Source organism: Cannabis sativa, chromosome 4 (assembly GCF_029168945.1).
Source record: "Cannabis sativa cultivar Pink pepper isolate KNU-18-1 chromosome 4, ASM2916894v1, whole genome shotgun sequence".
In the NCBI taxonomy this organism is placed as follows: domain Eukaryota; kingdom Viridiplantae; phylum Streptophyta; class Magnoliopsida; order Rosales; family Cannabaceae; genus Cannabis; species Cannabis sativa.
Window position 1 is genome coordinate 45,794,226 of NC_083604.1, and position 10,006 is coordinate 45,804,231.

General features: G+C 36.5%; 1 non-coding gene across 1 annotated transcript; it reads left to right on the forward strand.

The window, feature by feature from the left end:
* The first annotated feature begins 6,014 nt into the window (after nucleotides 1-6,014).
* On the forward strand, nucleotides 6,015-6,121 carry LOC133037572 (small nucleolar RNA R71). Its single transcript, XR_009687664.1, has one exon. It is a non-coding gene; the product is annotated as a small nucleolar RNA R71 (small nucleolar RNA).
* Nucleotides 6,122-10,006: the final 3,885 nt, after the last annotated feature.

Sequence of the window (10,006 nt, forward strand, 5' to 3'; positions counted from 1 at the left end):
AACTCAAGCTGTGCTCTTTAATAGTGGTTTTTGATTCTGAGTATCTTGTGTTGTTTTGCTGCTTGAAATATGTATTTTGTGGTGTATTAAGCAAGTCTGGAAGGTTTGGTAAAGTTTGAGGTCGAATTAAGGGTGTAGTGAATTTTTGAGTGTTTCCTGCACTGAACTGGTCGACCGGTTCAGGGGGACTTGTAGGAACCGATCGACTGATTGGTCCTAAGAAAACCTTATAGAACTGAAATTCTGGTTGGAGAACCAATCTATCGGTTAGGGTTTTTGGGGAACCCTAATTTTTCCCGTTTTACGATAATTGTTGTGAAAATTATATACGCAAGTATACGCAGTCAAACAAGTAATAAAGTGATAAGTAAGATCGTCTCCACAGGGATTGCAAACAAAAATATCTTGTAAAACCAACTAATTACAACTTAAAATAAAAAGAAATAATATGCAAATGGTTGAGTAATGATTCAAAATTAAAATTGACAAGAATTAAACTTGCTAAAATTAAAACTACTGCTAGAAAAATTGTTTGCAAGATAAAAAATATAATATGGCAAAAATGGCTTGAATAACTAATTCCTTCTAGTCAGGTTTTTTACAGTCAGTACAGCATTGGTTCAGCATTGCTCTAGCATTCTGCACAGAGATAACAACAAATTCCTCTAGGCTTGTGAGAATTTTCCAACACTCACAACTTTAATTCTACTATTTAGCTCAACATATTCCTATATCAAACCAGCAAGCAGAACACCATTCAAACATTCATTTAGTAAGTTATGCAAGGTAAATGAAATATTCCTATTCCACTTACAAAGAAAAGCCTAAATCTAGGTTTTCACTTGCTCCATTCAAGTTGAACTACTAGATCTAGCCCTTCCGGTACAAGATCTAGCTTAGCAAATTGTTATTCATGGCCAAGAAACAACAATCAATTAAAATGAAACTCACTTGAATGAACAAAGGCAAACAAATGCTAAAGTAAGCTTAAAATTTAATCATACCCAACTTAGAAGTTCATAGTCATTCAAGCCTCAAAAGCTTAGCTCATATTCAAATAAAAAGATAAAATCCAAGCTAAAAATACTTCATCCATGGCTGCTGCCCAATTTTACAATCTCAAGAAGTTTTGAATACTAAGTACAAACAACAATAACAAAGAGAAAAATAGAGAAGACTATCAAGAAAGGGTAAAAGAAAATTCAAACACTAGGCTTGGTCCCCTCTTCTTTCTTCTTCGTGTACTTCCTGCTGCAATTAAAGCTCCTCCATAGAAAAAATGGCAGCTGCCCCGTACTGTACATACAAGATGATGAAGATGATAATGGTGTACTTGTTTCTTTTCTTTTCTTTTTGATGTTGGGTTTTTAGGGTACCAACCTCCTCACCCAAGATAGAAGCCCAAACTTTTCCACTTTGGCCCACTAGGGTGAGACCCCTTTCTTCCATGTCAGCTAGCTGATGCAATTTGAGTGATTGGACCGAAGTTGCTGAGGTGGATAAGTGAAATTCGTGTTTCCACGTCTTTGCCGGAGATGTTGAATTCACTTCAGCATTGCTTTAGCATTGCTTCAGCAACCAACCCAGTTCCAGCTTGTACTCCTTTTCTTCCTTGCTTCTTTCTCTTTTACCTATCAATTTAATTCCTCCTTTTTCAACAAAATAAGCACAGTTAATTGGAAAAACACACCCAACAATATCAATATTTACAAAACTTAAAGGTTAGATTACTAAATAGAAAATAACACTAAAACTAATTAAAAATAAGCAAAATAAACACATTTTCATTACTCTCCTCACAATACTTTAGTTTAAAAGCATCAAAATTAACTCTATACCATAGAGTTATCACACCCCAAACTTAGAGTATTGCTCGTCCTCGAGTAATGAAAAACAAAAAGAACTAAACAATAAAAACAAAAAAATGACAGCGACACTAACATGCTTGCAGCAGAGAAAATCTTGCTCTTTCACACTTGGTCTAGGGACGAAATTTGCTCTCAGAATTAGATGAAATGGAAGTGTAATTGGCAGTAGTGAATATGCCTCGAACTTGTGTGTTTCAACAGAATTTTGCATGCTATTTATGTCCTTAAAACTTATCAAGAGTAATTCGATCAAATAAGTGTGCAAATACTTCCCACCAACAACTTGAATTTCTATAACAACCACCTTTGATCCTCAAGTTTAAAGGTTTGCTTCCATAAGTTGAATTAGTGCAATCCTCTCCACTAATGTAGCTTAGCTTTACAACTTAGATCAAAAGGACTTGACTAGGCTTGAATGTTAGGCTTGGGTTATGGTATGGTATAGGATGTATTTAAGCTAGCTCAACACCTAACCACTTCACTTGTCAAAAACCGAGTCTCTTCCTTAAAAAAAATTTTTCTCTTGACCCTCTTCCCTAATCAATACTCACAAGTACTTGATATTAAAATTGACTTCTCTTGCTATGTTTATTCTCTTCCTTTTTTTTTTTGAACTAAAATGGGTGGAACACCCCAAACTTAGTTGCAAGCATATGTATTTTTTTGTTTTGTTTTTTTTTTTCATTGCTGATTTTTTTTTTTTCATATATTAGAAAGACATTTATTACTATATTATACTTATATAATAAATAGCAAGAGAAGGTTAATTGAAAGTTCATACTCATATACTTTGTGAGCTAATTCCCCCACCCCAAACTTACAACCCAACATTGTCCCCAATGTGGCTAAAAGTATGACCTTGAATTAGCTCGCCACAAGTTACACTCACCCCAAACTTAATGTGAAACTTGGCTCTTGACAAGTGAGCAATTAAGTGAGGATATATGTGGAAATGCAAATTAAGATTGGCGTTAGATGTAGGATTGGGTTGCACAACAATAATAGGCTAAATGGCTCAACCTTGGGTGACTAGGGAAAATTTGAATTCATAGGGAAGGTTAGAAAGGCTCAAACGTCCAAAGATGGCCTAAATCATTTCTAAGTTATAAAGCTCGCTAGGATTTCGCCTCAAGGATTACACTAGCTAATTCTAGATGCTTAAACTCTCTCAAAGTGTTGGCTATTCTAAAAACTCAAGGTATGGTGGGATAACACAAGCACACAATATTTGAAAGGATTCCTCATAAGCTAGCATTTAGACAAAAATAACACTTAAAATTAGCATTTTCAACACACAAACCAAGGCACTCCACAAATGGAGGAAAATGGATATGTTTCATCATCGAGCGCTACCCTAAACCAAAGCTGAAAATACAAGCAATATGTTTCTCATTTGCAAGCTAAAACATAACATCACAAACATGACAAAACAACATGATTAATACACATCTAATCCACATAATATTTATTACTCACACAACTAAAGACGACAATAAAAGTAAACTAAGTAAACAATCAAACACAACCAGCAATAACAATTTAACTAAGGAGAAAAAGAAAACTCCCTCAAGATTTGAACTCTTCCCCACTAGAGTCTCTGCTTCAAAATGCTGAAGCGATGTTGATCCAATGCTGTACTGGGACCTACTGCTTCAACATACAAATTTGCTCACACCATATTGCAGCAGCCCCTTTTTTCTGTCATTCCTTGCTTTGCACCAGCAATAAAGATTACCACACTACAGCGAAATCATTAGTAAATGTAGGAAATTAAAAGTTATATATATATATGTAATTATATAAGTATGTATATACTAATTTTTTTTTTCCTTTTTCTTCTTTTCCTCTTTTTTTTCTTTTTCTTTTTTCTTTTTTTTTTCTTTCTTTTTTTTTTTTTTCAAGGGGTGGCACACCCCAAACTTAATTGTAAATACATATATATTTTTTTTCAAGGGGTAGCACACCCCAAACTTATTACATAGCATATATATAACTAAATATAATCTTGTTCCTCCGCTCTTGGGTTGCCCAAATGTGATTCACTACAGCCATGACAACCCGAGACCCTTCTTCCTCAAGCCTCTTCCAATGTGATGGAGGTCTTTGCTCGATCAACCTCACCATTCCCAAACTTCACTCCTTGGCCTTTCACCAAAAATTTTCTTCTTGAAAGTGCATCACGTAGTTCTACCACCCCATCGGGGTACACTCTCACCACCAAGAAAGATCCATCACACCTTGAATCTAGTCGTCCATGAGTAGCCTTCGTTAAAGAGTTAGCAAAAATCACTTGTTGCCCAACTTCAAACATTTGAGACCAAAATTTTCTACTAAACTTCTTTTTCTTTCTCTTCTTTTTGGGTGGTTTTTTAGGGTCAAATGATGTTTTGTCTTTGCTTTCTTGCGGCTCGTGATCCTTAGCAATTTCTTTAAGGGGAATCTTCTTTCTCACCTTCTTACTATTTTTGAATTTGGACTCCTCAACCCTGTTAGGATTCATATCTCCAATTGCTAAGCATTCTCCTATTGCATCCGGAGCACGCATAGGATGAAAGACCTTGAATGTGGCTTGCTCATCTTGAGCTCTCATGGTAAGCTCTCCCTTTTCAACATCTATCAAAGTTCTTCCCGTGGCAAGAAAGGGCCTCCCTAAAATGATTGGAACTTCCCTATCTTCCTCATAGTCAAGAATAATGAAATCGGCCGGAAAAATGAACTTATCCACTTGTACCAACACATCTTCAATTTTCCCTTCCGGATGAGCCATGGAACGATCCGCTAATTGCAAAGTGACGGTGGTTGGCCTTGCTTCTCCAATTCCCAACTTCCTAAAAATAGACATAGGCATGAGATTAATACTAGCTCCCAAGTCACAAAGAGCTCTTCCAACATCTCGACCCCCTATAGAAATAGGAATTGTAAAGCTGCCCGGATCTTTCAATTTGGGTGGGATTTTACTTTTCAACATGGCACTACAGCCCTCCGTCAAAGCGACAGTCTCAAACTCCCCAAGCCTCCTTTTCTTTGTCAAAATATCCTTCAAAAACTTCACATAAGTTGGCATTTGCTCTAAAGCTTCCACTAATGGTATATTGATGTGGAGCTGCTTTAAAACATCAAGGAATCTCCGGAATTGACCATCATCTTGTTGCTTCTTGAACCGTTGAGGAAATGGTAGAGGTGGCTTTTGCAAAGGCTTCTTTCTTGACGGAACGTCGCGGATCTTGTAACTCTTTGGGGAATTTATGTTGAAGGATTCTTTGGTTTTTTCTTCATTTCCCCCTCTTTTTGGATTGAAGGGCTCTTTCTTGCCTTTTTGCAGCCACATTTGACTCAATTATTTTTCCACTTCTCAAGGTTACCGCTTTGCAATGTTCCTTCCCATCTCTTCTTGGATTTTTGGTGTCACTAGGCAAGGTGCCTTGTGGTCTATTCTTCAAATCATTGGCCAATTGCCCCAATTGAACTTCAAGGTTAGAAGAGATCTTTGCTTGGCTTTGAATTACAGCGTCATTCTTGGCCATATAATCTCTCATTAAACTCTCCAAAGAACTAGTTTGAGAGCCTTGAGGTTGGTGAGGTTGTTGAGGTCTTGGTTGTTGAGAAAAACCCGGTGGAAATGATTGCTTTCCTTGTGCTTGTTGTGCTCCACTTGAACTTGCCCCTTGACCTCCCCATGAAAAGTTCGGATGATGCTTCCATGCCGGATTGTAGGAGTTTGAGTATGGATTGTTGTTGCGGTTGAAGTTTTGATTACCCACATAACACACCGAAGCTGGATTTGAGGGGCAATTTTCAAAAGTATGCCCATCACCACAATACACACAAGAGATTTCAGCCCTTTGAATGGCAGCGGCTGATTGTACACTTCCTCCCATATTCATATTCTTCAAAATGTTGGTCATTGAGGCCATTTGAGCGGTTAGAGCGGTCAAAGCATCTACTTCAAGTACACCCGCTACTTTTCGGCTTGTAGGAGCTCTATTAGTTGACCATTGATAGTTGTTGCTAGCTATCCTTTCCAAAATCTCAAAAGCTTCATTGTAAGACTTGGAAAGAATGGCTCCATTAGCGGAAGCATCCAACACCATCCTAGAGGCCGCATTGAGACCATTGTAAAATGTCTCAAGTTGAATACAATGAGGAATACCATGGTGTGGGCACTTCCTTAACAACTCCTTGAATCTTTCCCATGCATCACTAGTAGTCTCGTCTTCCAATTGTTGAAAAGACATGATCTCGCTTCGAAACTTTGCATTTCTTGTTGGAGGAAAGTACTTTCTCAAGAATTTTTCAGCCAAGTCATTCCAATTAGTCACCGAATCGGGAGGAAGAGTATTAAGCCATGCTCTAGCCCGATCCCTCAAGGAAAATGGGAACAACTTCAATCTTAAAGCCTCTTCACTTACTCCTTGTAGCTTGAAAGAATCACTCACCTCCAAAAATGAGCGAATATGGAGGTGAGGATCTTCCGTTGGCGACCCACCAAATTGACCAACCGTTTGGAGCATTTGAAACATCACGGGCTTGAGCTCAAAGTGAGGTGCTTGAATTTCGGGTCTCACAATACCCGGATTTAGCTCATTGAACATAGGGGCTGCATACTCTCTTATTGCTCGGGCTCTATCATCGGCCAAAGCAATAGGATTGGCTTCATTATGAGCACCCCCAATTTCAAACCCATCGGCCATATTGCAGCGTTTTTTAGCCTTTTGTTCCTTCCTCCTTTGTCTAAAAGTGCGTTCAATTTCGGGGTCAATAGGAGCAAGTTCAAGGTCTTCTTCTTGCTCGTTCATACACTAGTTTACACCTGAAAAATAAAAATTCAGCGCACCAAATAGGATTAAAACCTTAAACCAGAAAATAAATTGCAAAATAGTTGATAATACACAATTTTTAGTTTCAATCCCCGGCAACGGCGCCAAAAACTTGTTGTGAAAATTATATACGCAAGTATACGCAGTCAAACAAGTAATAAAGTGATAAGTAAGATCGTCTCCACAGGGATTGCAAACAAAAATATCTTGTAAAACCAACTAATTACAACTTAAAATAAAAAGAAATAATATGCAAATGGTTGAGTAATGATTCAAAATTAAAATTGACAAGAATTAAACTTGCTAAAATTAAAACTACTGCTGCTAGAAAAATTGTTTGCAAGATAAAAAAAATATAATATGGCAAAAATGGCTTGAATAACTAATTCCTTCTAGTCAGGTTTTTTACAGTCAGTACAGCATTGGTTCAGCATTGCTCTAGCATTCTGCACAGAGATAACAACAAATTCCTCTAGGCTTGTGAGAATTTTCCAACACTCACAACTTTAATTCTACTATTTAGCTCAACATATTCCTATATCAAACCGGCAATTGACGAACACCATTCAAACATTCATTTAGTAAGTTATGCAAGGTAAATGAAATATTCCTATTCCACTTACAAAGAAAAGCCTAAATCTAGGTTTTCACTTGCTCCATTCAAGTTGAACTACTAGATCTAGCCCTTCCGGTACAAGATCTAGCTTAGCAAATTGTTATTCATGGCCAAGAAACAACAATCAATTAAAATGAAACTCACTTGAATGAACAAAGGCAAACAAATGCTAAAGTAAGCTTAAAATTTAATCATACCCAACTTAGAAGTTCATAGTCATTCAAGCCTCAAAAGCTTAGCTCATATTCAAATAAAAAGATAAAATCCAAGCTAAAAATACTTCATCCATGGCTGCTGCCCAATTTTACAATCTCAAGAAGTTTTGAATACTAAGTACAAACAACAATAACAAAGAGAAAAATAGAGAAGACTATCAAGAAAGGGTAAAAGAAAATTCAAACACTAGGCTTGGTCCCCTCTTCTTTCTTCTTCGTGTACTTCCTGCTGCAATTAAAGCTCCTCCATAGAAAAAATGGCAGCTGCCCCGTACTGTACATACAAGATGATGAAGATGATAATGGTGTACTTGTTTCTTTTCTTTTCTTTTTGATGTTGGGTTTTTAGGGTACCAACCTCCTCACCCAAGATAGAAGCCCAAACTTTTCCACTTTGGCCCACTAGGGTGAGACCCCTTTCTTCCATGTCAGCTAGCTGATGCAATTTGAGTGATTGGACCGAAGTTGCTGAGGTGGATAAGTGAAATTCGTGTTTCCACGTCACTGCCAGGATGCTGAATTCACTTCAGCATTGCTTTAACATTGCAAGACAACAACCAGTTCCAGCTTGTACTCCTTTTCTTCCTTGCTTCTTTCTCTTTTACCTATCAATTTAATTCCTCCTTTTTCAACAAAATAAGCACAGTTAATTGGAAAAACACACCCAACAATATCAATATTTACAAAACTTAAAGGTTAGATTACTAAATAGAAAATAACACTAAAACTAATTAAAAATAAGCAAAATAAACACATTTTCATTACTCTCCTCACAATACTTTAGTTTAAAAGCATCAAAATTAACTCTATACCATAGAGTTATCAATAATTAGGGTATTGTCATGCTATTCATCGATAGAGAAATTTTTAGTTCCAAGTTTAGGTCCCCGACAAGTAGTTTAGCGTGTCACTCACCAGTTTTACGAATAATGTGATTTTATGAGCCTGTATTTCGTCGAGCATCTATTCCACTCAAGTTGGCCGGCACACCTGAATTTAGAAACAAGGTAAGATTACTATAATGATATTCTTACATGTTTACATATTTAGCGTACATATTATTTATGCCTGTTAGATTATATTGATAGTGGTATTAGTATACATAGAGTTATATTGAATATTGATAGATGTATGTATGGCTCAGATTCTGATCGATGTTGTCACATCAGTATGGCTGGAGTATGACCAGCATACTGAGTATAGGGTGACATTATGATCAATAGTATTGTCGTAGGAATGTTATTGACTCAGCAACATGTTGGACACAAGGATAGGGTTATGATTGGGTCTATCGCTGCCTGATTATAATGTGGGTTTATGCTATATTATTGTTTATGCTTTTCTTACTGAGTCTGTCGACTCACAGTTATTGTTTGCATGCGTAGGTAAGGACAAGACTAAGGTTGAGCAGCCGTAAGATTGAGCATATAGAGATTGTACATGTCGGGGTGGTTAGGCATGGAGTGTACGGTCTTTGGGACAACGAGGCTCATTTTGTATAGTCGTTGGATGACAAACTTTTGTGATATGCACTGTAAATATTTTATAAATATTTTTGTAAACGGGATTCCGGTTTAACATAAGTATGCTATTTTGGTATTTATAATTAGTTAAATAAAGTTTTAATTATTCACGATTTTAAATAAATTCGTTGATTAATAACGAGTTGCACAATTAAGTTAAAAATCACGTTAACATGCCTAAACTAGTAGAGTATTTCATATACATATACATACATACACATAAATATACATACACATATATATACACATATACACATATACATACATACATACATATACATACATACGTACACATATATACATATATATACATATATAAATATACATACATATTCATATACATATATACATTTAACAAACATAGATAAAAATATAAATATTATTATTTAAGAAAAATAAAAATTATGAAATACCTTAAAACAGATTGGAATGGGTGGTGGTGGCAGTGGTGGTGGTGACTGTCGTTTGGGGTGGTGGTGGTGCCGGTGGCGGAGGCAGCAAAATGAAAAGAGAAGATTGAGATTTAGATTGAGATTGAGAGTGAGAGTGAGAATGAGAGAATGAGATTGAGAATGAGATTAGAGAGAGGGGAGTGAGCTAAGAGAGTGAAGAGAAGAGAGAGAAGAGAGAGAGCAATTGAGGAAACGGGGAAGAAGGGGACGGTGGCCTCATATTGTCGAGGCACTTTTACCGGCACATTTTTTTGCACTGGTAAAAGTATAAAAATGCACCAGTAAAAGTTCAAAAATTAACCTAAAATAAAATACGCATTTTGAGGAAGACTTCAGCGCAACAGTGCATCGGTAAAAATTTTCCCACCTACCATTCTTACCACACAAAAAATTTCTCCTTTTTTTGGTAACTTTTGCTGGCACATATATGCATCAGGAAAAGCGAAAAAGCGTCTTTAAAAGTTGAAAAAACAAAATTCGGTGCACTTCTATATGCACCGGCAAAATTTACCAAA